Below are 10261 nucleotides of genomic sequence, written 5' to 3'. Positions count from 1 at the left end.
GTTAAGAGCCATACTATATAAATAATATGTGTATGTAAATGATAGAATCATAGAGCGGCGGGATGCTCACAGTAACAAAGATGTACAGTGAGGGAACATCAGCTAAAAATCTCTCATCTGTTACTCAAAGAAAGATTGTTCTTGGCATAGCTGATTCAGATGAGCACTTAAAAGGACTGGCGGTCTTCCCTGAAGGAAGAAATTAAGAGATTCAGAGCGAGAGGCTTATGCATGAGGCCATGTGATAAGGACTTGCGAGTGGCCATGTGACAAGGACTTGCGAGTGGCCATGTGACAAGGACTTGCGAGTGGCCTCTAGTTGTCGAGAGAGGTTCCTAGTATGAACACTGAACCTGTCATGTACCTGCAAAGAAATTAATTTTGCCAAAAGTTTGAGCGAGCTTGAAAAGAGATCTTTTTCCAGGAAAGCTTCTAGATAGGGGCATACCCAATTTGCACCTTGATTTTAGCCTTCTGAGATCCTGAGCAGAGAACCCAACTAAAATATTCTGAACTGTTGACTCATGGGAACTGTAAGATAATAAATTTGTGTTCTTTTAAGTTGATAAGTTTTATAATTTGTGATGCAGCAATAGAAAATCTAATACATCATCTGCTTTCTATACATCAGGTGTATACTAAACACTTTATATCTATGATCTTTTTAAAATTGTTTAAATTGACATATAATAATTGTATGTATTTATGGGGTCCATAGGAATGTTTCAACATGTACAATATATAGTGATGAGATCAGAGTAATTAGCATAGCCATCATCTCAAACATTTATCATTTCTTTATGTTGGGAATATTCAATATTCTCTCTTCTAGCTATTTAAAAATATATATTATTGTTAACTATAGTCATCCCATGGTGCTATGAAACACTAGAACTTGGGCCTTCAGGATCTTTTAATTATCCTTATTGTAGAGCTGAGAGACATGAAGTTTCAAGAGGTTACACGATTTGCCCACATTTGCATAACTAGGAAGTAACAGAGACAAAAGTGTATACCCAGACTTACTAACAAAGTCCATTTTCTTAACCACCTCTGATGGGGAAGTTGACCATTCTACTCTAGCCTTACTGCCTCAGTTAATGTTCTGAATATCAAACTCTTTGTGCTTTCATCAACCTCTGTTTGAATTTTTACTCCTTTCTGCTGAGAACTTTCTTCCTTTGTTGATATTCAAAAGAACCTGTTAAATTAATGTATTTCATTAAACATTTATGAAACATGCACTATAGGAAAGCAGGGAATGAAGAGCTAGGGGAACTCAAAGATTCATAAAACAGCTTCTGACCCTCAAAGTTCTTACATACTGTTGGGAAAACAAGCTCATACACAAATATCACAAATGAGTAAGTATGGCCTGAAGATTCCGAAAGAAAACATTCTGTGAATTCACCTGACAAAGGGGCTTCTGTAGAGAAGATGCAAAGACAAATTTATACAACTATTTTCGATGAGACTATATTAATGGGAGTTTCCGAGTTCCACAAGATTAAAAACTAAAGAAACCCTCAATAAAAAATAAATAAAAAGAATAAAAAGAAAAAAAAAGGAGAAACAGAAACCCTCAACTAATTGTAATGTCTACTTCTAAAATTGATGATGAAACTAGCAATAGCTTCATTTATTGTCTGCTTACTATGGCTAAGCAATGTGCTAAGTAACTAAAGGTATTACCTCTTTTAGATCTCACAAAATGCCTGTGATATAAGTATCATCATTGTTCTTTTCATTGCTGTTATTCTAATTTTACTGATGAGGAAACTAAGATATAAAGAGGTTAAGTAACTTGCCTAACATCACACAGCTAGAAAGTGGCATAGAACTCAAACTCAGGCAGATTGACTCTGGCACATATACCGTTAACCAGTATATCTTCTACAACATGATCATTTTATTAAAGAGGAAGGATAATGAGAGAATAAAAGCCACATGAAGAATGGGGTAGGTGAAGGGAGATACACAGAGATAACTGCTGCAGTTGATCACAGAATTTAGCTGTGTTTCTCAGCACACAAGGCAAAATGGAAAATAATATAATTAATATAGGCCAAGTAATCTGAAAACATTCACTGAAAGCTAACAGAAATTAATAATCACAAGCCTACACGGGGTAGGGTTGGAGGGGAAGGCAGAAGGGAGGCTTTGAATGACATGGCATACAACACCTTATATAGGATATTTTTAATGTGCTAAAATCAACTCTTACTTAAACCAAGAATAAACTAGTAAAATGAATTTTTGTAAAGACACGTGGAAATGAATTTACATTGTCCATTTATGTACCTTTTTTACTTAACTGAATGCAAAAGGGAGGGGCTAGTTAGCAGTGGTTTTCAAATTGCAGATTCCAAATCATTAATGGGTCATGAAATCAATTAAGTGGGGGTCAAGGTCAGTTAAGTGGAATAGTCTTCAAAAAAATTATACATATATATGTACATGTATATGTGTGTGTGTGTGTGTAATACATAACAAGTTTAAGGATAAATATTGTGTAATAAAACTTTCTGTATGTCTATGGGCTTACATTGGTATGTCATCTTGTAAACATGATTCAAATTCCCTAAAAAGTCTGAAAGCCACTGCCTTAGCTTTGACTATTCATCTTGCCCATCACTTATCTCAGCTGGGCTCTTGTCAAAAGCTACATTAAGAATAATATCAGATTGAAGTCATTAGAGAGTGCTTGTAATGTATTTTGATTTGTTGATTAAAAGGAGACCTTCATGCTTTAGATTTCAGGCAGAGTGGAAAGGAAGTTGTTTTGTAATTAAGGAGGGTTTTATTTGCACAGAAAGGGGAAGTATCTCATTTCTGCAAAAGGGAATCGCAAGAAAGTGTGCAGGATGAAAAAAAAAAAGCATTTCCGTCTCTCTCTCTCTCTCTCTCTCTTTTTTTCCTTGAGACTTGGCCTCATGCTTCGTTGCCTACCAGGCTAGTCTCAAAACTCCCGAGTTCAAGCGATCCTCCTGCCTCAATCCAAGTAGCTCAGATTAAAGGCATGAGCTCATGTCTGGCTTCAAAAACATTTATCATGAAGCGTGAGATCTATTTGATCTCTTCAAATGCATGAGTGCCTCCCTCACTCTTCTCTTAGGGTGTCCTGGTCACATAGTTGTCCTGGTGTAATTATTAATAGCTTGCTTTTCTACTCTCAAAAATGTCTTAGTTGGATGATAAATTACATGGTCCCCTTTTCATAGCAAGGAGCAAATGTCCCTGCCCTGGAAAGATATATTTGTAGGGAACGGCTATACCAAAAATATTCTGTCCTTTTATTTAAATTATAACTTCCCTGTGCTTTTCTTTCTCCTGGCAAATCTTCTAAGATATACTTGTCAGAGGAGATTCCTTGTTTTCTCACTTAGCAGTATCAATAAAGACCATAGCACCATTTCTCAAACTGAAGCTCAAGGACTTGGGGATTCTCAGATGACTCTCTGCTAACTGAGCTCCCAGTGAGAACGTGAGTAATTGTATGTTTCATATTGAAGCTATTCTGAATTTTTAAAGATATAATATAGGTATATTCTGTATCATCTGGAGGGTCACTATGAGATTCTAGTGCTTAAGAAGGTGTTTATGTTATTATCAAGTTAACCCCAAGCAGTACTATTTTAATATTTGTGAAATAATTTGAAAACACCAAAGCTGTTTTTAATATATAAATTCTGTATTTATGGAAAGTTGGAGAGAAAACAGCCTCATAAGACACTACCAAAAAATCAAGGTTTTTTGGTAATTCAAACAGAGAAACTTGGTGGAAGAATTGAAAAATCATGTGATATACAATAGCTAAGACACACTGAACACTAAAATCCTACAGCTTAATAGTAAGTACAGTGCTTTGATTTAATGAGGCAATATAGTTTGAACAGAACAGCATCATCTGAGGTATTAAATTAATGCTCTTTATTTTAATTTTAGTTTCCAATTGTTAACAATGTTTTAGAGCTTTGTGGATTTTTAAATTGTATAAAACTATACGTATATTTTTTACACTGTTACATTTGTTCGTTTAAAATAAATATTTTAATAAAACACTGGGGTCTTAGAGAATGTTTTCGCTCCTTTATTATACATGGTACTTACATTACCAAACTTTGAGATGCAGAAGAGTGAAAAACACCATGCTTGGAAACAGACTGGTCTGCTGTGAAAGAGAAACAGAAACAACCACGCTTTCTGTCATGTTGGCTTAATAGAAATGCCAGTTTAGCAAAATGAACGTATTGCCAAGAATGTGAACATAGCTAGTGGTATTCTTCAACAAGGTTCTTTCACCTGTTTCTCCCTTGTAATTCCCATCACCTTCTCATGCTTTATTTACTCCTGTATTTATCACTCCTCTTAGATCTATTTTGGTTTTCCGCTATTTTTTTTCTTTCTCCCTTGACTTTTGTGTACAGTTTTAATCCTTTGCCTCAGCTGCAGTTACAGGTCAGAGGACTTTTACAAAGAGAAGAGACACGAGAAATAAAACACCAGTCATGTAAATGCCTGGAATATAGTAATGGCTCAAAATATATTCACTTTTCTTAGAGATAACCTATTTTTACTTTAAAAATTAGACAGCCAAAGTTTAGAAAGTTTTAGGCCTATTTAATGTCACAAATTCAGTTAAAGGCAGAAGTAGTTCCAGAACACACTAATTTTTCACATTAAAAAAATACTCTGGAGTAACTGATAAGATTATGAAGATTAAGATTTTTCTATCGTTTCTGTGCTACCTCAACAATCTATTTTTTGACTGTCCTTGATGTGAAGTACAACTTCTTTTTCTATTTTACGATATTCTCATTTGCTGTTCTGCCCTTGGATATTCCTCGTAGGTTTGAAGCATCCTCCAGAAGACAATTATGGATTTATCCATTGACATTCCAACCTTATTATTGAGCCTATTTCATTTTGAAATTTTCCCACACTGTATGCATGCTTCAGCATGTTCGTAATGTAGTGGATTCTCTATTTAATTTACATCTCTCAGTTCAATGCATAAGGTTTTGAAAGTGGTTTGACTATTTCTTCAATTCACTGTGGAAAAACTAAGCATTGCAGCCTACAATACAGATACATTGTTACCAGATAGAAGTATGAGAACAAAAAGATAGTATTTTCAAATTTCTCGTTCACTGCAAAAATACCACCAGGTGCCCTAGTAGAATTAGCAAATTACTTAAAGGGTATCCTAAGCAATGAGCTGGAGTTGAGACACTTTAACCATTGTGATAATTAGGTTTCCTCAATAGGATTACTCAAATTTCTATGAAAAAAGTAAAAGAGAATGTAACTTGTGTGTGTGAAAGAGAGAGAGAGAGAGAGAGAGAGAGAGAGAGAGATCCAGCTTTCAAAGAAGACAGCTTAGTATAACATAAGGGCTCAGACTTCATCATGTAGTTAAGTGGGAGTCACTGACATATTTTAATCACAATAATGACATGATGGAATTTTGTTGTAAGAAGAGCACTTTGGCAGCAATAGAGAGTGTAGATTGTGAGGTATGAGGCAGTAGGTAAGAAGATGAGTTTGGAAGAAAATTCAATAGCTCAGTGATCTTAACTAAGGCAATGTCAATGGTATTAAGAGAAAAATAATAAGAAAGACAGGTCTTGGTTATTATCTAGAGGTGAGAATGAGGAAAGGCAAAGAGAAAAATGGAACATTACTTCCAAGTTTCTAACTTAGAAGGCCGGCTGGCTGGTGGTGTTTCTAAATAAACTGAGGAGAAGAGGAGTGTGAGTCAAGAAAGTTAGAGTCAAGGACATTCACTGTGATAGCCACAATTTTCTCAAGCAACGAGGAGGCAGGGGCATCTTCTAAAGAAAACAGGAGAGGGTTTATGTGGGAGAGACGTAGAAAATAGTCAAAGTTTCGAAAAGTCACTAATGAAAACAGAAAAGAAAGCCGGCCAAGGAATAGTCAAAGTTTTTGAGCAGTGTAAAAATCTTAGGTGAGCATGAATTTGTGGTAAAATAAATCTGCACAGTTGTGTAAATTTGTAGTGACATCAATCTGCACTGTCTACTGTATGATTTTCTTTTTTTCCAAACAATGCTCAGCGATGTAGGATCTATCAGTAGAGGTATGGACTACGGACTGACACAGAATTGCAAGTTTCAATATCAAGTGCAATGGGAATGTAAGACAATGACGGAGATGAGAGCTCTGTGTTGTAAGTTGTAAGGCATTAACCTTAGGGTCCAGGATGAATAAAGAAAGAAAACCAGAAGGGAAAAGGATAGTCTTCAAGGGAATTAAGTTTTAAAAACTACAGGTATCAAGAAAACTGAATTGCAGTTTAATAAAAATGAGAGAATAATAAAGCTGGAAGAACAGGAGGTACTGAGATTAAATACTCTTAGGTGGAGAAATTTTAGATCTGTGTTGTTCAATATGGTAGCCAAGAGCCACACGTGACTATTTACATTTACATTAATTAAAATTTAAAAATTCTTCTTCAGGGCTGGGCACCGTGGCTCATGCCTGTAATCCCAGCACTTTGGGAGGCCAAGGTGGGTGGATCACTTGAGGTCAGGAGTTCAAGACCAGCCTGGCCAACATGGTGAAATCCAGTCTCTACTAAAAATACAAAAATTAGCCGGGCTTGGTGGCAGGCGCCTGTAATCTCAGTTTCTTGGGAGGCTGAGGCAGAAGAATCTCTTGAACCTGGGAGGCAGAGGTTGCAGTGAGCTGAGATCTCATGACTGCACTCCAGACTGGGCAACAGAGTGAGACTCTGTCTCAAACAAATAAACAAAAAAATTGTTCCTCAGTCACGCTGGATTGCAGTGGCACATTCTCAGCTCACTGCAACCTCCACCTCCCGGGTTCAGGCAATCCTCCCAATTCAGCCTCCCAAGTAGCTGGGACTAGGGGCACGTGCCACCACTCCCAGCTAATTTTCTCTCTCTCTCTATATATATATATAAAATATAATATATATTATATTATATATAATCTATAATCTATATTATATATTATATATCTCTCTATATAAAAATCTATATTATATATTATATATATTCTATAATATATATAAAATAATATATTATATATATTTCATATATATATATTATATATATATATACATATATATATATATTTAAAGATATGGGGTTTTGCCATGTTGCCCAGGCTGATCCCGAACTCCTGGGCTCAAATGATCTGCCCACCTCAGCCTCCCAAAGTGTTGGGATTACAGGTGTGAGCCACTACACCCAACCACACTAGGCATATTTTAAGTGATGAATAGACACATATGGCTGGTACTGTCCACATGTGTTAGAGCAGATAAAACAATGCAGAAAGATTCATTGGAGAGTGTGACTCTAGACAATGCCAGCCTCTAGAAAATGCTCAGGAGTGTCAGTTACTGAATGAAGAACATGGAGACAAAAGCTGTTGGAGAAGAGGCAATCAAGGAGCCAGGAAGGTAGGATATTGGATAGGTTTTCCACAGACACGATGAATTCACCCAGGATGGTGGCAAAAGTTCTGATGGGGAAGACATGAACTAGATACTGTAGTCCTCAGTGGATGTATTAATAGAAGATGCGACCAGATAGATGAACACCTACACTTTGTTGGGAGTAGTAATATGCTTCCTGGTGGTGCATCCTAAACCCTTCATGCCTTACCACACTGTCCCTTGCTCTTGAAACATGCCTGACTGACTCAATCTAGGCTCTGACACAGATATCACTTAAACTTCTCGTGGTTCAAAAATCACCTTTTCTAAAATTGTATCAAATTGCTTCTGCCAACCCAATACTGTTGGGTGTAAGAAGAATCTATTGAATTCTATATGGCCAAGTTGACTAGGTAGCTGAAAATAATGCATTAATGAGCAGAGGTACAGCTTCATATAGAAGATTTACAGAGATTATCTTTACTATCACAAAGCAGTCTTTTAAGGAAGAAACAACATAGGTAGTTTGATTTGTGTTATGTCTGCTGTAAACAATAGAGTAAAGAAGACGTTTTAAAATTGACCTATAATTCAGTGCTAAGCTTTTTAAAAAATGGGTTATACTAAATCTAAGGAAGAAGAAAGTGTGGTAGAGCTTGTATCTCTTTAAAATTTAATTTGCTAACTCAAAGATTAACTTTGTGTTTATAAACACATTTATTACAATATAGGACTTAACCTGAAGCTTTTATGATCAATATAAGATAAATGATTACCAGGTGAAAATGTGGTATAACTAGTTATCTTGGCTATTCACGACTAAAAATACCACACAAAACAATTTCCAGTGGCATCAGAGCTAGTTGTCACTATCATAACCTCCCTTCCCTTTTGAGAGTTGGCAGCTATAAGCTATGAGCCCACAGTAATCCTTCCCTAGTAACATTAATTCACAAGTCAACACAAGTTCTCCAGTTCTCTCCCCACTGCCCCTCACCCTAGCAATTACTGTAAATACCTTGACGAAAAAAGGTTTACCATTTTGAAAAGGTTGTTAACACTTTGTGTGGATAAATAGGTGGAGAATCTTTCTCTCTGTAACTTAAAAATTGTAAGCTGGTATAAGCTCTGTCCCTCTCCTTTCCTTTCACCATTGCCAATCTCTCTGAACTTTGTCCATTCTTGTCAATAATTGCAATTCTATTTCCACTGGCTTTTAAGAAATAGAAGGAGCTGGATGCTATGCGTTAGTGTTTTATTTTTCAATGAACTATATACATTTTTAGTCTGTTGGTTCTGTTAGGTTTTATAGTTATTTGTGTGTAATAGGCTATTCCATAGCAATATGCAGTGGAAAATTCCTTTTCACAAGCCATAGCAAGCTTAATTGAGCCATGATGTATACCATTAAATAGCTTCCAGTGGGGCAAACATCCTCTTTCCTAAGGTAGCATATGCTTTCCCTGGGTTTCAACATGACAATATGTCCTCACGTGACTAAGGAAATTACTTTTTTCATTTGGGAAAAGTTTCAGAAAGGTATGTAGTTAATCTTTGAGTTAAATTAAATTTTAAAGAGATATAAGCTCTACCACACTTTCTTCCTCCTTAGATTTAGTATAACCCATTTTTTAAAAAGTTTAGCACTGAATTACAGGTCAATTTTAAAATGTCTTCTTTCCTCTATTGTTTAATCATTCCCTAATGAGAATCCCCTATCAATTCTTTTAAAATTTTTGTTTTATTTTAAATATCACACAATAATATTAATAGAAACTCTTCTGTCAAGATAATATTTCTGGTTCTCTCCTGTTGACTTTGCCTGAAGCCACTCCAAATTCTGACATTACTCTTCATGTTTTCAGGACAGATGCTGTTAGAGCTTTCAGCAAAAGTAGTAGATTATCAGCATACATTAGTTAACTTGTGAACCTCCATCTGAATATTCTTCAGCTACCAATGGGATCTGTGTGATTTTCTAGCTTCAACGTCAGTCTGAAGAGTAACATCAGAAATGGGCATCAGCCTTACTTCCCTCCCCAGTGCAGCAATGAGGCAGGGAAAGGGAGATTGTAAACCGTTGATTCAAACCATATTAATGGATTGAAAATAAATTGTGCTATCTGCTCTATTTATCCCCAAAGCCAAATTTACCTAACACATAATACAAGTAGTCTCATTCAATTGCATCAAATGACTTTTTGGCATCTAATAAAATTATTGCTATTGGTTCTAATTTTCTCTTTGTATTCCAGATGAGTTGAATTCATCTATGCAGATTATCTCCCAGGCATAAAGGCTTCTTGGATACGGGTCTATTTGATTTGTGATTATTTGGTCACATAGCCAGGTGTGCAGGTAGCTATTATTTTCTACCTACCCACATTGTATGAAAGAATATTTTTCACAGTACTGCTAAGGGTGTAATATGCAATCTAAGTATAAGGTTATAGGAATATACATAATAAGGTAAAGAACTGCAGGACACCTCGATTTCCAACCACAGATAATATCTGATGCTTAAAAAAATTCAGTACAAACCATTTCAATGTATACTCACAGTCTATTTCTGAAACTAGTGGCTGTTGAGCGTGCGGATGGCAGGGAGAAGTTAATGCGTTGTTAAGCAACCTAAATTTTTATAAAGCTATTTTGAAAGTAACTCAGTGTCACAGAAACGAATATCAATTACTCTTTGCTTTACAACCGACACTGTAAGTCTGCTCCAAATTTCCATTCTTCAGCTCAGCATCTGCAAAGAAAAGGCAGGCAGAGAATACCTTCCACTGGAGATTTCCGGGTATCAAAATCACAAGACACACTTCTTTAGACTAT

The sequence above is a fragment of the Rhinopithecus roxellana genome, chromosome 1 (assembly GCF_007565055.1).
Source record: "Rhinopithecus roxellana isolate Shanxi Qingling chromosome 1, ASM756505v1, whole genome shotgun sequence".
Lineage (NCBI taxonomy): Eukaryota > Metazoa > Chordata > Mammalia > Primates > Cercopithecidae > Rhinopithecus > Rhinopithecus roxellana.
This window is presented reverse-complemented; position numbering follows the sequence as displayed.